Genomic DNA, 17,839 nt, shown 5'->3' with positions numbered 1-17,839 from the left:
CACATTCTCTACTCTTGTCCGGCGCACTTTCCACCCATCTCCTAGAAAATAAATAGCTCGCAGCTGTGGGAGGCTGCTTTGGCCAGCTCGGAGTCGCATATTCAACAGAGGCTTACGACCTGGGCAGCGGAAGTCACCGCCAGGTGTGGTCTGGAGGCCACGACCAGCAGCCGGAAGGCCACCCACGGAACGGCGGCAACATAACTTTATTTATTTTTTTGGCCTTCACTAAATAAAGTTTTTACCACCATCATCATGCCTTTTGTTCACAACTAGTTCTTTGAAAAGGGTAGGGAGGGGAGAGTTAGTCAGGATGAACTCGTAGCGCGCGGCGCACCCAGAAGAGGCATCGCATTCCAGGACAAGGGGCTTACTTGGGTCAAAATGCGCCAGGAAATCGGCGGACTTGGGGAGGTCATTCACCTTGCTGAATGCCCCTTGTTAATTGGGGCCCCACTCCCACTTGGCGTCCTTGCGGAGCAGTTGGTACAATGGAATCATGGCTGTAGCTGCATTGGGAAGAAACGTGTAGTAGTATGTTACCATGCCTAGAAACGACATTAATTCTGCGAGGTTCCGCGGCACCTGCATCCAAAGAATGGCCTCCACATTTTCTGACTTTGGTTGCCGTCCCTGAGCACTAATTCGATGCCCCAGGAAAGCCACCTGTGCATGACAGAACTTGCACTTGTCCGCATTCAACCGCACGCCGTTTTCCCAAAACCGCTGCAAAACTTTGTTCAGTGTGGAGCAGTCATCGTGTTTCTCTGCGATGATGACGTCGTCTAGGTAGACCTGAACCCCACGAAGTCCTTGTAATACGGCCTCCATGCGGTGTTGGAACACTGCTTGCGCAGAAGCTACTCCAAATGGCAAGCGAGTGAAGCTAAAGTCTTTTATGCGTGTTTATAGTCGTATGTAGAATGGCTTCCTTGTCTAACGGTAGCTGCTTGTAAGCATCCCGCAAATCAATCGTGCTGAAAGCCTCACCACCATTCAACTTTGCCAGAATGTCTTCTACCCTGGGCAACGGATATTGCTCAGTGTGACAGTGTGAGTTTAAAATCACCGCAGAGGCGAGTGTTGCCGTTCCGCTGTAATACCGTCGCCTACGGTGCAGCCCATGACGAATGAGGCACATGAACAATAATTTCCGCGGCCACAAGGCGCTCAATTTCAGCATCTACCCTAAGACGAAAGGTGTACGGAACTTCGCATGCTTTTTACAATTTCGGTACCACGTAGTCTCGCATCTCAAAAGGTATTGGCGGACCCTTGAGGAGACCTAGGCCTGGCGCGAACACGTCAGAGAATTCTGATACCAAACGGTGCACGTTAGCATCGTCCGTCCTGACGAAAGGCTTGCTCTCACCTGTTGTGTTGACGTTCATTACTAGCGCCTCCAGCATGTTGAATGCCGGGATCAGGTCGCCTCCGCACAGGTTGGGGCCGAAGCAACCGAGGACCGTCAGGGATCCGTCCAACGACCAGTTTCCTCGTGAAACTTTCAGCTTCAGTCATCCCCGAACGGGAAGCCTACCCAGGAAGCAAGTCAGTCTCAATGGCGAATCACGCAGCTCGGGACACAGTCTTGTTTTGCTCATAGGTGGGCCATGTGATGACCGACACTGGTGACCCCGTATCGACCTGCATTTCCACTGGAACGCCCCCACAATTCAATGTGCGTACAATGGGTTGCGCGAGGCCTACGCAAATATACCGTCCGTGCCCAACGATGTGTTCTCCTCCCGAGATGATGTCATTTACCTGACGCGATGGCCCCAGTGGTCTTTCAGTGCACTCTCTCTCTTGACGAAAACAGGCTCGGGCAATATGGCCCCGCTGTTGGCACTTGAAGCATATTGCTGAACGGAACCAGCAATTATCTGACTCGTGTCCTTTTGCTTTGCAGCGGTTGCACGAAATAATGCGTGGCCGGATTCTTGGCCGATACGACTGTCCTCCCATCGCATGCACCCTTCCTTCCACGGCGTGGCTGCTTATCTGCTGCGCGCTCGCTTCTGCCATTTCGGCTGATAGCACAATTTCCTCTGCTTCACCCCTCGTCAGCTGACGCTTCGCAAGCAACTGTCGACGCACTCCTGCGCGTTGCAGCCCACAAACGATACGACCTTGCAGCATTCGATTTAACGTAATGCCAAAATTGCATGTGTCCGCTATTTGACGAATGGCAACTATGATCTTTGACAGGTTCGCCTGACAGATGGTCGCAAGTAAAGAATTTGTAAGAGTGCGCTATTTTGTTTAGTTGTGGCAAAAAGTACTTCTGCAACAAAGCTACCACTTGGGCGTGCGAAAGTTCGTTCACCTTGTCTGGTGCGCATAGATCACTAAGTATATCCACGGTGTAAGTCGTCAGCGCTGCAACCAACAAGGCCCGTTTCTTCATGTCATCTGTGACGCCATTGCCTTCAAAGAAAGCCTCCAGTCGCACTTGGTAAACAGGCCACTTATCGCTCATTTCGTCAAACTGCGGCGAGCTGGCATATCCTCCCATGGTGGCGAATGCTGCGGCATACTAAGAGGCCGGCCCGATGTCATCCCATCCTCGTCGCCACTGAAGCATCTGCACCGTACGCAGCGGTGGCTGGGCCAAGACAGTGTTTATTGCTTTGCTGCGTAATAATATAGGCGTTGATTAGGAAAGGGATGTGAGAGGGAGGAGGAGGAGTAGGACAGCAGCGATAACTGTTGCCGTACGCTGGAGTGACGTCATGCCGATGTAGCACGACCAAATGCTCGGCAGCTATTTGCGCAAATTTTCTGGAGTGCGCGACGCGCCGCAATCAATTAGTAATAACATACTACGCGCCTGGCTTTGTACATAACTTTCGGACCGCGTCTCTTCTGCTCGCAGGAACCCATGCTAGCTCGTGTAGTTTTTGTATTTTTAAGAGTGTATACAGGGCGTTTTTTTTTTTGTTTTCGCGTCTACAGACATTGTTTTGAAAACTGTCCGTGCAGTATGCGCAAACCGATCTTACAGTGGGGCGGACATTATGTGCGTGATACCGCTTGATGATTAGGTTATAATTTAGTCATAATGAATTACCTTTTTAATGAGAAAATTATATCGAATTGAAAGCCGGGAACAGCTCAAGTGAGCCCCGTTTTAAAATTTTCTCAGTCGACTCCTAGATGCCCTCCCTTCCCTTCGAGCAAGCGTCTTCTTGATTCCCCCAGAAGCACGCGTCTTCACGTGCTGTACCGGACCTCTTTTGCCACCGCGGGCAGCCGCTCTTCGGAGGAGGAAGAAAATAACATAACAAGCCAAACTTCGCACACGCCGCGTGTGTACTGCGCCTGTGTCACTGCAGAGTAAACAACGTACATTGACGGCCAGTGGGGGGCGACCATACCGTCCGAGATCACGGTATACCGAGATATATCGCTCACGAAGCGCTCGGTCACGGCGCGCACGTTCGGGAGAATTTAGGCAGGACGTCAGGTCCGCCAGTTTGGAAATTACAGCTCTTTGTGCCTGACGCGCCGTATACATGAAGTGCACGTCATAGCCATCGCGGAAATTTTGAAACCGATACGGAGTCTACCAAGAAATTGAATTCTGTTATAAACTATTCAGCGTCCGAGGTGAATACAAAACATCGTTTGGAAGTAGAAAATACCAACTGAAATCAGATTTGAACGGTCCTTTAATGAACAACATTAATAAATAGGCGGTTAGTTACAGTAATGGAGTGTTGTGTTAGAATTATTTACGCCGTGACTGCAATAAATATTACTCATACTGCTCTGAGTTTTAAGCTCTGGCATTGGCAACTCGATACAAAGAACTGACTAGCAGTGACAAGTTGTTTACAACTATTGGTGAAAAGGCAGGCCGTCATCCCATTATTGCGAGCATATTTGCTCCTTTTGGTACCTCTGTTTCTTGCAAGCAAAACTTAATTTCGTTCCCTATTCCTACAGACGCTGGACCTCTTGCAACAACCACTGTTCAGTCGCTTTCAGTCACGGTACAAAAAGACGGAAATGTGCTTGCATTTATAGAACAGCCTGTCTTTCCATTAACAGCAGCAAATAACATGCCGCTACTGCTCGGTTCCTTGGAGTTGGAATTGTCAATGGGGCTATCTGAGATACCGAGCAATTGCTGTTATATGTATAGCAACCACTGCAGTTTTAAAAAAAAAAAGGTAGCGCTGCACCCCTGCAACTGCAGCATGCACCTCATGATGGGTTTTATTTTATTATTTTTTTGATCGCTTATGAATGATTTCTCCTAAAATACATGCTTTTTTTAGATGCACATATGGAGTAGTTTTCACATAGAAATGGATCGATTGATTTGAATCACTTGTTACCTGTGTCCAGAAGGAATATGTTCTGTGGATTGAAGGGGAATTAAAGAAGACGTTAATCACTGGAAAAGCCTAGCTAAAAACCTAAAGATGGCACAAAAGCAAAATGCAGACCAGGGTGAGTGATTTCTTCTCGGTTAGTCCACATCACTTGCTAGGTGATGAAACTATAGATGGAGCACCTTAGTTTACTTTTCTTTTTTGTATACTCACTGAAAATGGCGTAAACATCGAAATTTTTCGTGTGATTTTTGTTTTTGACTGACGTGCGCATTGGAATAAAACGAGGTCATCCACGCAAGGCATTAGATGCCTGGATGACCTCATTAGTAGTGTTCTTATGTCAATATGGAATAATTTGTCAAATATATTAAAATTTTAAATATCGAATATGTCTACTGTTAAGCGGAGTAATACACATGCTGCATATCATAGCTTTAATTTGCCTATAATTAGTAACTTCTCTTTTTTAAATTGTACTCTACTATAGTATGCGTGGATTCTCTCATATTTGTGTTTAACTAGTGAACAATTTGAAATCAAATTTCTTTTGTGATGTTTCAGCTAATAACGGCTGATGGTTGCGACATTTTGGGGGCTTTAGGTATAGCATAAGGCGTGAAAAACTAATATATTCGATAATACTTGTATTCACCGCATTGCCTAAGCAAGCCTTTTCGAAGAGACGAAATGGAAATAAATATGGATGTGTTCGGATAAGAACGATAAGCGAGGTCCCAGGACCATTTTTTGTTTACAATTAACTTTTTATTTGTGGTGGGCTAACATCTCGACCATAAACCCTGACTGCTCATTGAAGGGTCAAATTCTAAAGTTAAAGCTTAGCTACTTTGGTCATCTGATGAGAAGAGAGGAGTCGCTGGAGAAAGATTTGATGTTGGGAAAGGTTGAGGGTCGCCGGAGAAGGAGTAGGCAGCGAACGCGATGGTTAGATGGCATCCTCGAGGCACTGCAGATGAAGTTATGTGATGTTAGGAAGATAGTGAGAGACCGGAAAGCGTGGCGTGACATGGTCCATAGGGTCACGAAGAGTCGGACACGACTGAACGACTGAACTGAACTGAACATCTCGATACAAAAGAATGACTTAGTTTTGCAAGATGCGGCGTATTTTCCTCGGACAAAAAGAAATGTATATCTCTAGAGTTGGAAAACGTCGTTTTTGTGTTTTCAAAAAGTTGCAAGTTTGGAGACCTGCTGCTTGCGCACTGAATTTTTTCATACATTGTTTCTTACTCACCACGTCTAAGTAACTTCTCTTTTTTTATAAGATCTATTAAAAGCTTGTGTTGTTTATGCTGTTGATTTAATACAAAATTGCAGCACTTTGCTTCGGGATCAGGCGCTACAGATATGCTCATTTTCAACCTGACGTACTGGCATGATGCTTTGTGTTCCTTACCCGAAAACATTTTTCGTTTATTCCTCAGGTTATATTGTTAATTTAAGGCAGAATTAGGAGTTCTAGACGGATAGGTGTATTCTCCACAACGCAACGAAAACTCCACGAAAACTTGTGAGCTAAAGCGATTTGCTTATGATAGTTAATTTAAAGTGCATATAAAGAAATTGTCTTAAAAAATATGGTATTGTTTTTGTTGCCAAAATCGAGAAATGGAATAATACAATTACGAAACTGGATTGAATGCTACTTCGCCTCACAATAAAAAAGAAGGCAGGATAGAGAAAACAATCTGCCTTTACTTGCGTTCTGCTATGAAATTTACAAAAATAAGAAATTTGCACTACTCTAAGCTATATTCAACCCTTTCCAGAAAGCAGAAGAAGACTTTATAAGCACAGATAAGGCTTTGGTAATTACACAGAATAAAATGGAACTAAATGCAGCAAGTACTGAACCAAAGTTTTGATACCTAATACATGAAGGGAAGCCGCACATCTATAGAATAAAAGCATGCGCTTTTATATTGGCATAATGCAATGCTTTCTTCTACTGATAATACTAATGTACTCGGCATTGCATCCAGAAATTGCATTAAAGATGGGAATTGTGGTTGTTTCTTAAATTCGATTCAGCTTTCCATCTTTTGCTATTTTGGAATTATGGCCGATTTCAAAATAATCTGCAGAAAGAACAAACAATACCTTGAGTTTCAAACTTTTCCAAGATAAAAAAAAACATGGCCTGGATGATATGGAGAAATCGTTTCAGTTGCTACATATTTGAATTGTGCCAGAATGCAAGGCTGAATTTGGTAACTTTCAAGGGAAGCACTAAGTTTTATATTTATTGTTATATTTTTAAAGATTCTAATGCAACACGTTTTTAGTCCGCGATATTTCGAAGTACTGAGGATGCTTGAGAGAGAGATGAATTAAAATTAAAGATTATTTTTTTTAATTGGAATCAAATTTGCCCCCTTTTTTCTGTTTCTAAATTTTGGCCGATTTTGATGCGCTGTGGAGAACGCCCCAAGTGGTCTGGAGCTCCAAATGTTGCCTGAAATTAGGAACATAAGAAGCGTAAGAAAGAGAAACATTTTTAGTGCAAACAACGAAAACGCGTCACTCTAGTATGTAAGGTTAAAAATGGATATTTTTGCAACACGTTGCTCCGCAAACACAGATAGCTATTTTTACTAAATTAGCTGTAACAACCAAACATTTTTTAATAGTTCTTATAAAAGTAAGAGTTACGTAGATCTAGTGAGTAAAAAAATAATGGATGACAAAAGGTTGTTCCGCTAGTAGCAGGTCTCCGAACTTGACATTTTATTGAAATGGCAAAAATGGCGTTTTCCACCCCTAGTGATATAGGACTTTTTTCCCGAGAAAAATACGCCGGATCTTGCATCACTAAGGATCATTCTTCTTTTCGGGTTCTTCCATTCTTTGCTTGAATAGTTCGAATTTTGCCTGAAATTACGCCTCTATTCGGGCTTCCAATTCAGCTACGGTGTCGGTATCGCTGTTTGACTTTATGCGTTTCATTTTTGCCGGTGTGGTAGTAGGAGGGGATGGGGTTTGGGTTGTTGGATGGATGGTGGAAGGAGGAGGAACATTTGAGGTGGTATCTGGGTGAAATGGTGGAGATAAGGTCGAGGATGATTGGGAGAGGTGTTGCTGTAGGCGTCTTACCTCCTCCCTGAGCCGGGCCATCTCCTCCGCCTGACGGTCTGGAACGCGGGCGACCCTCTCTGCCCACGTGAGTCCCGTGCGCTTATCATCACTCACGTTGTCCTGACGCGTCCGTCGTGAAGAGGGTTCTCTGGAGGCGCTTCCGCTGCGGCGAGGCTCCCCACCGGAATCTCTCTGCTGGCGTCGTGTCAATCATTGTTTCGCCTTGCACCATCCTGTTCCAGTTACACAGTCCCTCATGATCCGCTCCATGGTCGACGCCAGATCTTGGGCATTTCGATTGTTTCGGATGCGGGCAAACATTGTAACGATGACCCGGTTGACGGCAGTTGGTGCAGTCCTCTGGTCTTGAACGGTATGCTGAACACAAGTGTACACCTCCAAAGTAAATTAGTTTCCGTGGAACTGGGCCTTCCTTGTGCGAAAGTCACTGGAATATCTTGAACAATTTCTTGCTCTGTTTTATTCCAAAAGGCGTTGGTAATGACGCCTCGGAAAGCGTTCGATGCTGACGCTATGTATGCGGTGACTGCGTATTCTTTGCTAGTGTGCGTGATGCTTTTCACCTGGGCCAGTTGAAGTCCCGTCTCTGCTTGTTGTGGCTATCGTGGAAGTGTTGTTGCTTGGATGGATGCGTAGCTAGATGTGATCTCCCACTGGTGTGTTGGCTGCTGCACAAACGCTTCGGAGTAGTTGCTATGGCTGCACATTTGGGAGATACAATCCTCCTTGTGAGCGAAGAATTACCTTGTATGCTTCATAAGGAAGTGCTGCTGTTCCTCTGTAGCGGCGTTCAACATTTCTTGTGGTGCGCAACTCCGTTTCATTAGGCTTGTACGTCGGTCTCCACGCGGGCGCCGACTGCAACGCGGGCCCTGCGTTGCAGGCTTGGCTTCCTGATGTTTCCTTTTAGCGGTAGGTATTCAGCAGTCCATTCTGAAGGATTGAAGTCTGTCTTTTTGAGAGTCTGACCCTCAACCTGCACTTGCATTGTGCACGGTGGTACGATTGCTATGCCGAGCGCTAGGCTAAGCGCGGCGGCAGTGACTCTTGATTCGTTTTCAGGAGGTTCTCGATATTCCGACTGTAGCTAGAGGAACCAAAATTGGGGGGGGGGGGGGGGTAACCCACTCACCTTCTGCTCACAGTGGTGCACACTCACGTGCGTACTTACTCCATCAATTCCGTAGCAGGCAAGGTTTTACGGAGCCGTGCTGAGGTGCGTCCGCTCTTCTTGGCCCCTAGCGGCCAGTCCAAGAGGTTGGCGTCCCCAGTCCAGGGCACCACTGGCTTTCGCCGGCTTGCGAGCTCTTGTCACCAGGTAGGGCTGATCCTCTGGGTCAGTGAAGGTGCCCCCCTGACTGTGTTTAAGTGGTGTGTGTGTGTGTGTGCGTGCGTGCGTGCGTGCTATGACTTATGACATGTAAACGGCTAGGGCGCACATCTAGCGCCCCCCCCCCCCCCCCGATGCAAAGGGATAGCCACATAATCATCATCATCATCATCATCGGAGCTCGCCAGCAAAGCCCCCTACTGCATCTCATTTCGGTTTCGAACTGAAAAACGCATAAGCGTGAGCGTTACTGTGTCGTCTACGAGATGTGCAGCGGAATTCCGCTAGTTGCAGAGCCTTTCCTTTCCTATAAACCAATTATAGAACGCCAATAAACTTTGAATCGTCCAACGGAACGCTGGTTGTGTTCGACAAGCTACGCGTGATGTACCGTGAGCAGCAGCAACGGTCAGTCCCGTATTTCTCCACTGCAGATTTCGCCACCCTCTGGAATGTTTTCAGACTACAGTTGGCTAATTACCTCTCTTAGCACACCATTCCCACTCATAATTGTACATGAAAATCACACCCTTTGCCGCTCATTCGCGTTAAAACATTTCAAATTTCCCACCACCGAGGAGTCACACCGCTTCACTCTTCTCCACGCACTTCACTATAGTTTGGAAGAGGTGAGGGCGCAAGTGCACTGCGGGAGAGTTTTTTTTTTGTTGTTGTTACAGGAAATGTGAAACTAGCAGTTTCTTGTACTGAGTTGCCACATTTAGGTTCTGGTGAGAGTGGTAGCGTCGGTAGTGGACGATACATCCTGAGCTTGCTGTCCCTTACACCGGCCCTGAAATCAAAGCATAATATGCCGTCATACGGTACAAATGTAAAACAAATGTAGAAAGGTGTTGATACGGTATCTCTTGCAGGACGATACCAGTGCAGTCGTGCCCCGTTATTATTGTCATAAACCAGACAAAGTACAGTCGTAGACGTAGAGGGGGACCGTAGAATGGCCGCGATTTTATCGCCTAGACCAGAACCAGCCCGAGCGCACTTCACAGCGCGACCATTTCGTCCTCGTCCCGGCTTAGAGCGCAAGTAGCCCGAGCCTGGTCCATGACATTAGTCCCGCCGAAAAAAAAGTGAGCATCGTCCTGATGCGACGGTATGTAGAAAGCCGAGATTGACGAAAAAAGGAAAAAATGTAGAAAAATAAAAGAGAATGCCGCGACATGGATTGCATGGAGAGGAAAAGCACAAAGAAACTGGCAAAACAAATTGCGGGGTATAACCATGGCTTGAACCTGGTGATAGAGCGAAAGTGGTGAGTGTTGCGGCGAATTTTTCTGCGACACCTGGATTTAATGTGCCGCCGCCACAAGGATCGGACGACCCTTCTGTCTTAGCAACTCGCTGTTGTCGTTCGGCTCTGCCAACTACTGATATATCTCCCTTCTTCTTCTTCTTCTTCTTCTTCTTCTTCTTCTTCTTCTTCTTCTTCTTCTTCTTCTTCTTCTTCTTCTTCTTCTTCTTCTTCTTCTTCTTCTTCTTCTTCTTCTTCTTCTTCTTCTTCTTCTTCTACTGTTTCTTCTTCTTTTACTTCTTCATCTAATTTTTTTTTCTTCTTTTCCTTCCTCATCGTTTACTTCTGCTTCCCCTTCTTCTTATTCCTTTTCTTCTTCCTGCTCTTATTCTGTTTCATTTTCTTCTTTTACTTCTTTCCCTTCTTTCTGCTTCTTCACCTTCTTCTTCGTATTATCCTCTTTCGTTTTTTTCTTCTTCGTCTTCCCCGGTGCCACGGTGCCACACGACGGCTTGACACCTTACATAGTGTAGCTTTCGCTACAAAACAAAAAATAAAATAAAATGCGGAACTCTAACTCAGTTTAAAGTCGAGCGTCATTACGTTCACGTGAAAAGTGCGGCTTAAGACGCATTACATGAACAATACCAATCTGTGGTTGACGACGACCGAGACCCATGGTTTTACGCGGAACAACTTCATAATCCACGTTGCCAACACCACGGAGCTCCTCTTAAGTTCCATAATACCGGTGTAACAGTTTTTCGGACAATCCTTTTTCCAACGGGGGCCCACACCCAGACATGGTCAACTGGATTGTAGGTAACTTCCCTGTGGTGCATGTTGTAACGTCCGCTGTCCGTGCCTTGTTGAGCTCTGATGAGGAAGCGAGGAAGCTAGCAAGCTTGCTCGGCTTGTCCGACGAAGTAGCCGGCGTCTAACGCCAAGCCATCATCCGCGCACGAGAGCATGGCGTCCAGCATCTGCACTTCTCTTCCGTAGACTAGGCAGAATGGTGTAAAGCGGGTTGTTTCTTGAGCCGCAGTGTTGTACGCGAACGTGACGTAAGGCTGTATTTGGTCCCACGTTTTGTGCTCCACATCCACGTACATCGAAATATGTCAGCCAATGTTTTATTCAGGCGTTCTGAGAGTCTAATTCCTAATGGTTGACATGCTGTCGTAGGTTCACAGCTGGTGTGACTCAGCTCGAAGATGTCACGGACAAGCTGAGCTGTGAATATCTTGCCCTGACTTGTAATGACGCTGAACGGAGCGCCGCGTCGGAGCACAATAGCCGGCATAAAAAAGTGCGCAACTTCGAACGCTCTGCCTTGAGGGAGAACTTTCGCTTCGGTGGAACGCGTCAGGTAATCTGTAGCAACCGCTGTCCATCTGTTTCCTCCCGATGACTTAGGAAATGGTCCGAGGAGGTCCATGTCGACTAAATGGTGTTTTAGGCGACATAATTACTGCAACATGCCGGGTGGTTTCAGGAGCGTCGTCTTTCTACGCTGTCTTCCTGTGACAGGTCCGATCGTATTGCTTTATACATGAGATAACTTGGGTCATGGTTATTCTGCCGCACCCAGGGAAGTGTTTGCGTGAATCCAAAGCGCCCGGAGGTCGGCTCGTTGTGCCGGGCGGGGAGGATGTCGTTGCTAAAGTGGCTGGTATTAGCAGGAGGTAACTCTTACCACTGAAGGTGGAGTTGTTATTACGCAACCCTCCGCCTTCAAGACGAAAGATGGAAGCCCACGAGCTAGGTGGTAAGGTATCGATAGATGGTTACCTTCTAGATGTTCCGTGAGCAGCTTAGACACTTCGGCCACACGTTGTTCTGCGATGTTGTCGGACGATGTGACTGCACCAAAGAATGCATCGTATTTTGCTTTGTCTTGGTATGGTTGCACGGGTGCGCAGCAAAAGCATTCAGCGTCGGTGTGCCTGCCGCCAGGCGTAAAAGACTGTGAAGCCAAGTTCCTGTAAACATAAGGCCCAACACGCTAGCCGCCCACATTAGTCCTTCAAGTTAGTCAACCAGCACTGTGAGTGATCGTAACATTGTGGAACTGCCTGTTGTACAGATAGGGCGAAATTTTGCGATGGCCATGCTACGGCCAAACATTGCTTGCTTCTCATATGTAGACTAGTTAGCCCCAGCGCGTGAAAGTGCGCGGCTAAACCGTCCCGAGACTGACATACCTGCCATTCGGGTGTGAATTTCGGTGGCGGCATCATCGTCGAAATGGGCTGGTACTGGCGGTGACTGTAGCCGACGTCGTAGATCGTCAAAGGCAGTTTGCTGCTCGGTAAGCCATAAAAATGGCTCCTCATCTCGTGCAAGCGCCTCAGAGGACTAGCCAGCTTAGCAACGCTTTTCATGAAATTGCGGTAGTACCAACAATTGCCTAGAAATCTTCGGACGGCTTTTTTATTAGTGGCGACCGGATAGTCCGCAACGGCAGAAATTTCTCCGTGTCCGGTTGGATTCTCTCGGCGCTGACGACGCGCCCAAGAAATTTAATTCATCATCATCATCAACCTGAATATACCCACTTCAGGGTGAAGGCCTCTCCCAAATTTCTCCAATTAACACGGTTCTGTGCTAGCTGCATCCACTTGGCCCCTGCGAACTTCTTAACCTCATCCGCCCACCTAACTTTCTGCCGCCCCCTGCTACGCTTTCCTTCTCTTGGAATCCAGTTTGTTACCCTAAGCGACCATCGGTTATCCTCTCTTCGCACTACATGTCCTGCCCATGCCCATTTCTTCTCCTTGATTTCCACTAGAATGTCAGTACCTTGAGTTATTTCTCTGACCCACTCTGCACGCTTTCTATCTCTTAATGTTACCCCTACCATTTTTCGTTCCATAGCCCTCTGGGTTGTCCTCAACTTAAGTAGAACTCTCTTGGTTAGCCTCCACGTTTCAGCCCCATAGGTGAGTACATCTAAGATGTAACTGTTGTATACTTTCCTCTTGAGCGATACCGGTAAGCTGCTAGTCATAATCTGCGAGTGCTTGCCAAATGCGCTCCATCCCAATCTTATCGTTCTTACTATTTCCTTTTGATGGTCCAGATCTGCGGTTACTACCTCTCATAAGTAGACATATTCGCCTACTACTTCCAGTGCTTCGCTACCTAACGTAAACTGCTGTTCCTTTCCGAGGCTGTTGAACATTACCTTAGTCTTCTGCATATTGATTTTAAAGCCTACCTTTCTACTTTTCCTGTCTAGGTCACCAATGATTCTTTGCAGTTCACCTCCTGAGTTACTTAGCAAGGCAATGTCATCAGCAAATCGCAGATTACCGAGGTGTTCTCCATCTACCCTTATCCCTTACTACCCCCATTCCAAGTCGCTGAATACTTTCTCTAAGCAAACTGTGTATAGTACTGGGGAAATCGTGTCTTCATGCCTAACACCCTTCTTTGTAGGAATTTTGTTACTTTCCTTATGCAGAACTATGGTTGCTGTGCAGCACTAAATATATCTTCCAGCACTCACGTATGGCTCGCCTACCCCCTGATTTTGCAATGCCTGCATTACCGCCGGGGTTTCTACTGAGTCAAATGCTTTATCGTAATCAATGAATGCTATGTATAAGGCCTGGTTATATTCCGAACATTTTTTTATCACCTGGTTGATGGTATGGATATGACCGATATTAGAGTACTGTTTCCGAAACCATGCTTGATCCTTTGCTTGATTGCAGTCTGAGGCTGTCCTGATTCTATTAGCGATTACCTTAGTAAATACCTTATACGTAACAGACAGAAAGCTGACTGGACTGTAATGTTAAGGTCCTTAGCGTCCCCTTTCTTGTGATAGAGGATAATGTTAGCGTTCTTGCATGGTTCCGGTACCGTCGATGACATCAGGCCACCAGGATGACACCCTGTATACCAGGTATACAAGGTAGCCAGTTTTTCTTGCACAATATCCCCCCGTCCTTCAACAAATCGATAGGTATTTTATCCTCTCCAGCTGCTTTCCCTCTTTTCACAGTTTCTATTGCTTTCTTAACATCGTCCTTCGTCACAGGTGGAACGTCTAACTGTTTTTCCCTACCGCCAATCTCATTACGGTGCTGACTACTTTGGCAACTGTTGAGATCAGTATAGAACTCCTCGTCTAGTTTAACAATCTTCTCCTTATTCGTAATCACGTGACCTGCCTTGTCCTTTAACGCATACATCTGATTTTTGTCAATGCCTAATGTCTTCTTCACCGTTTTAAGGCTTTCGCCGTTCTTTACAGCATGCTCAATTTTCTCCGAGTTATACTTTCTTATATCGGCCTCTTTGCGCTTATTGATTAGCTTTGATATCTCTGCCAATTCTATCTGATCTGTTCCATTGAAAGCTTTCATACTCTGGCGTTTCTTAATTAAATCGTTCGTCTCCTTAGACAGCTCACTGGTATCCTCTCTAACTATCCTACCGCCTACTTCTACAGCACACTCAGTAATGATATCTCTGAAATTATTGCTTATTGCTTCTAGGGTAATGTCGCCAGCCTCAGTTAGAGCTGAATATTTTTTCTGTAGCGAGGTCCTGAACTCTTCTGCCTCACCCTCCTCGCTAATTCGTTGATAGACTTCTTTCTTACTAACCTGTTGCGTTCCTTCTTAGATTTAGGCTGATTCGGGACCTCACCATCCTGCGGTCACTGCATCGCACTTTCCAGACTACCTCTACATCTTGCATAATGGCGGGAGTTGAACACAGTATGAAGTCAATTTAATTTTTAGTCTCCCCGTTAGGACTTTTCCATGTCCATTTCTGGTTCTTCCGTTTGCTGAAGAAGGTATTCATGATTCTGTGCGCTCTGCAAACTTAACTAGTAACTCCCCCCCTGCTATTCCTAGAACCAATGCCATAGTCACCTACTGCCTGGTATCCTGCCTGCTTTTTCCCTACCTAGGCATTGAAGTCACCCATTAGTACAGTATATTGCGTTTTTACTTTCCGCATTGCCGATTCTACGTCTTCGTACAAATTTTCAACTGCCGGGTACTAATAACTACATGTAGGTGCATAGGCCTGTACAGCCTTTAGTTTATACCACTTATTAAGCTTAATTATGATGCCTCCCACCGTCTCATTATTACTATAGAATTCATCTCTATTACCCGCTATATACTTATTGACAAGAAATCCTACTCCTAGTTCTGGCCTCTCCGGTAAACCTCAATAACACAGTACATGCCCATCCTTCGGTACAGTATAAGCTTCACTGAGCCCTATGACATCCCATTTTATATCCTCTAGTTCGTCTAACAGCACTGCTAAACTAGCTTCACTAGCTAGGGTCCTAGCGTTAAACGTTGCAAGGGCCAGTTTCCAATGGCGGCCTGTCCAGCGGAGCGAGGAATTCTTAGCACCCCCTGCTGCGTCACTAGTGTGACCACCGCCGTGGTCAGTTGTTTCGCAGCCGCTGATGACTGAGGGCAGGCATTTTATCGGACTATTCATGGGAGGTTGCGGCCAGTTACTCCACCAGAGTGGCCAACTCCTGTTCTGGTGAGGGAGTGCGTTGCCGAAGGTGTTCACCGGCATCAGGTCGCACCCCAGTCCAGTTTATGCAATTCCATTGAACCGCGGATTTTTTTTATCCGGTGGAGAATTGAGCGGCACCGGGATTCGAGCCCCGCTCCTCTTGCATGAGAGGCGGATGCTCTACCGCTACGCCACCGCTGCAATTTAAATTCAATAAAACGAAAATGAAATTTATCCCTAATCCCAAAATGACTAATAAATCAGCAGAGTTTTATGGCATGTGTTTGTGTTGTGACTTTTACTATATTTTATGATGCTTCTTATTAGTGGTTCAGCAGTATTTGGGGACTATATATGCAGTGAGGATGCTCAGGTAAATTTTATTGATGATGCTAGTTGATGTTTTCATTTGTTTTTACCCAAGAACAAAACAGATGGCATAATACACAACAGTGAAAACTCTTGCATACTCAGGCAGTGGTATTTATTGCCTTTTCAGTTTTAAGACGAAAGCCTTTATAGGCTCATGCTGTCGTGGACAAAATGTGTCCCGCTTTTGCAGCGGCTCTGATTGACCGAGACGGGATGATGTCATAGAGATCTCGACCAATCACAGAGCACCATCACAGTATATGCTAATGTGAGGCTTATATGGTCATATGTCAATCAAGGGTCACTTAATTATTTATTAACTAAATAATTATGCAAGCACTAATTGATGAATAAGCCGTTTGTTAATTAAATGTCATTATTTACTGATTTACAATAAATTATTGAATAATTACGTATTTAATTACCTGCCTAATGATTAGTTAATAAAACAATTACCTAATGGCTACTTGATTAATTACTTGCCTAATGGATTACAAATTATTGCGCCAGTTGCGTAGCAGAATGCTGCACTCATGCTTTCGCCTTTCACTACTTTAGTCGCTAAAGTATCTCGTAATTTTTGTCTTTTACTACTGCACTTCGATTATGTGCTCCATGTTCTGACCCATCCTTATAGTATTCAGACTAATTACTGAATTTTTCTCGTAGTGTAGTAAATACTTGCGATATATGGTCATGCGATGTACGGGTTTTCTAAATGTGTGTTAATAGGAGGTCATAAACTATGTGGAGAGGGTGCCGCGGAAGTATTGGTCAATGTTCTGGGCCAATAATACACACTTCACTGAATGAGCCACATCTAATGCATTTTTTCTAAGCGCGAGATCACTGGCTTAAACAGTGTTAGACAGGTTCATTTATATTTTCTTAACGCTGTCTGCTGGGGACGTTCTGTGTGCACTGGACGATAACTATAAACCAAATATTGTGAACTACATCAAGTAGTGTTAAGAGAATGCTCTCCCTAAACCATAGTTTGTAAACCGATAGTTTATATACCATAGTTTAAAAACTTATAGCTTCCTAGAAAACGATAAATATGTAACAGGCAAGTTCTATCCGACTACCAGAGATTTCGTGGAGCAGTTTCAGGATATTTCTTGTTTGGGATGCTTTCAGCGTAGGATATTTACGCGTGGTAAAAAATTACCTTTTATTAAAATGATGCCTCACTGCTTATTATCTTCTTTAACGGATAAAGCAGTTTGTTTCAAGTGCAATGCATGGTCAATCTGCAAGCCTCCTTTTAGTGAGAACAACAGAGCTACTAGTTTTTCGTTTGGGGATGGGGAGGTAGGGAAAAGAACATGAATATATTTTTATGTCAAAAGAATGCTTTCTTAAAAGTCATCTGTACTGGCGCTTTCACAGGTTGATGCACTTATGAAGTGCATGTTATTCCTATGTAATCTGCGAAAAAATTAACATGATGAATCTTGGGATTACTCTTAGTATAGTATTCATCTAATATATGAGGTTAGGATGCATCCTTGAAGCACGCAATTTTTCTGTACAATATTCATTGAAACAGTTGCTTCGAAATGGACTTTGAAAGTATGGTTGTTCAGAAAATCATTCATGCAGTTCAGCATACTGCCGCTGACATCTAGATTTGCTCCATCACGCAGGATCCCAAACCTCTACTTGGTTTCTTTCTGGGTTTAAGAGGACCTCGATACAATGCTGCTTTTGGTCGAATGCCATCCGGACTGTTTTCTAGGCGGACAAGGGGATTGGTTGTTGAACACAACTTTTTATCGCGAAAGCAATACTGCTAGCACTTCGAGAATTTGGTGTGTCGTGGAGCCTCCATACATGACCTTTCACGTGACCGTGTGATGTCACGCCAGACCGAGAGACGAGGCCCCAGCTCGCGCCATCGGATGGTGGCGG

The 17,839-nt window shown here is 45.4% G+C and overlaps 1 pseudogene across 1 annotated transcript; it reads right to left on the bottom strand.

Annotated features, from left to right (window-relative positions):
* Nucleotides 1-265: 265 nt before the first annotated feature.
* Nucleotides 266-2,603, bottom strand: LOC146178735 (uncharacterized; annotated as a pseudogene). Its single transcript, XR_014700881.1, has 2 exons — nucleotides 1,373-2,603; nucleotides 266-509 (listed from the first exon to the last, which is right to left on the bottom strand). The product of XR_014700881.1 is annotated as an uncharacterized LOC146178735 (transcript).
* Between the last annotated feature and the right edge of the window lie 15,236 nt (nucleotides 2,604-17,839).

The sequence above is a fragment of the Amblyomma maculatum genome, chromosome 9 (genome assembly GCF_055883805.1).
Source record: "Amblyomma maculatum isolate TAMU_Amacu chromosome 9, ASM5588380v1, whole genome shotgun sequence".
In the NCBI taxonomy this organism is placed as follows: domain Eukaryota; kingdom Metazoa; phylum Arthropoda; class Arachnida; order Ixodida; family Ixodidae; genus Amblyomma; species Amblyomma maculatum.
Note: the sequence above shows the minus strand (reverse complement) of the source record. Positions and strands in the feature narration are given on the sequence as shown.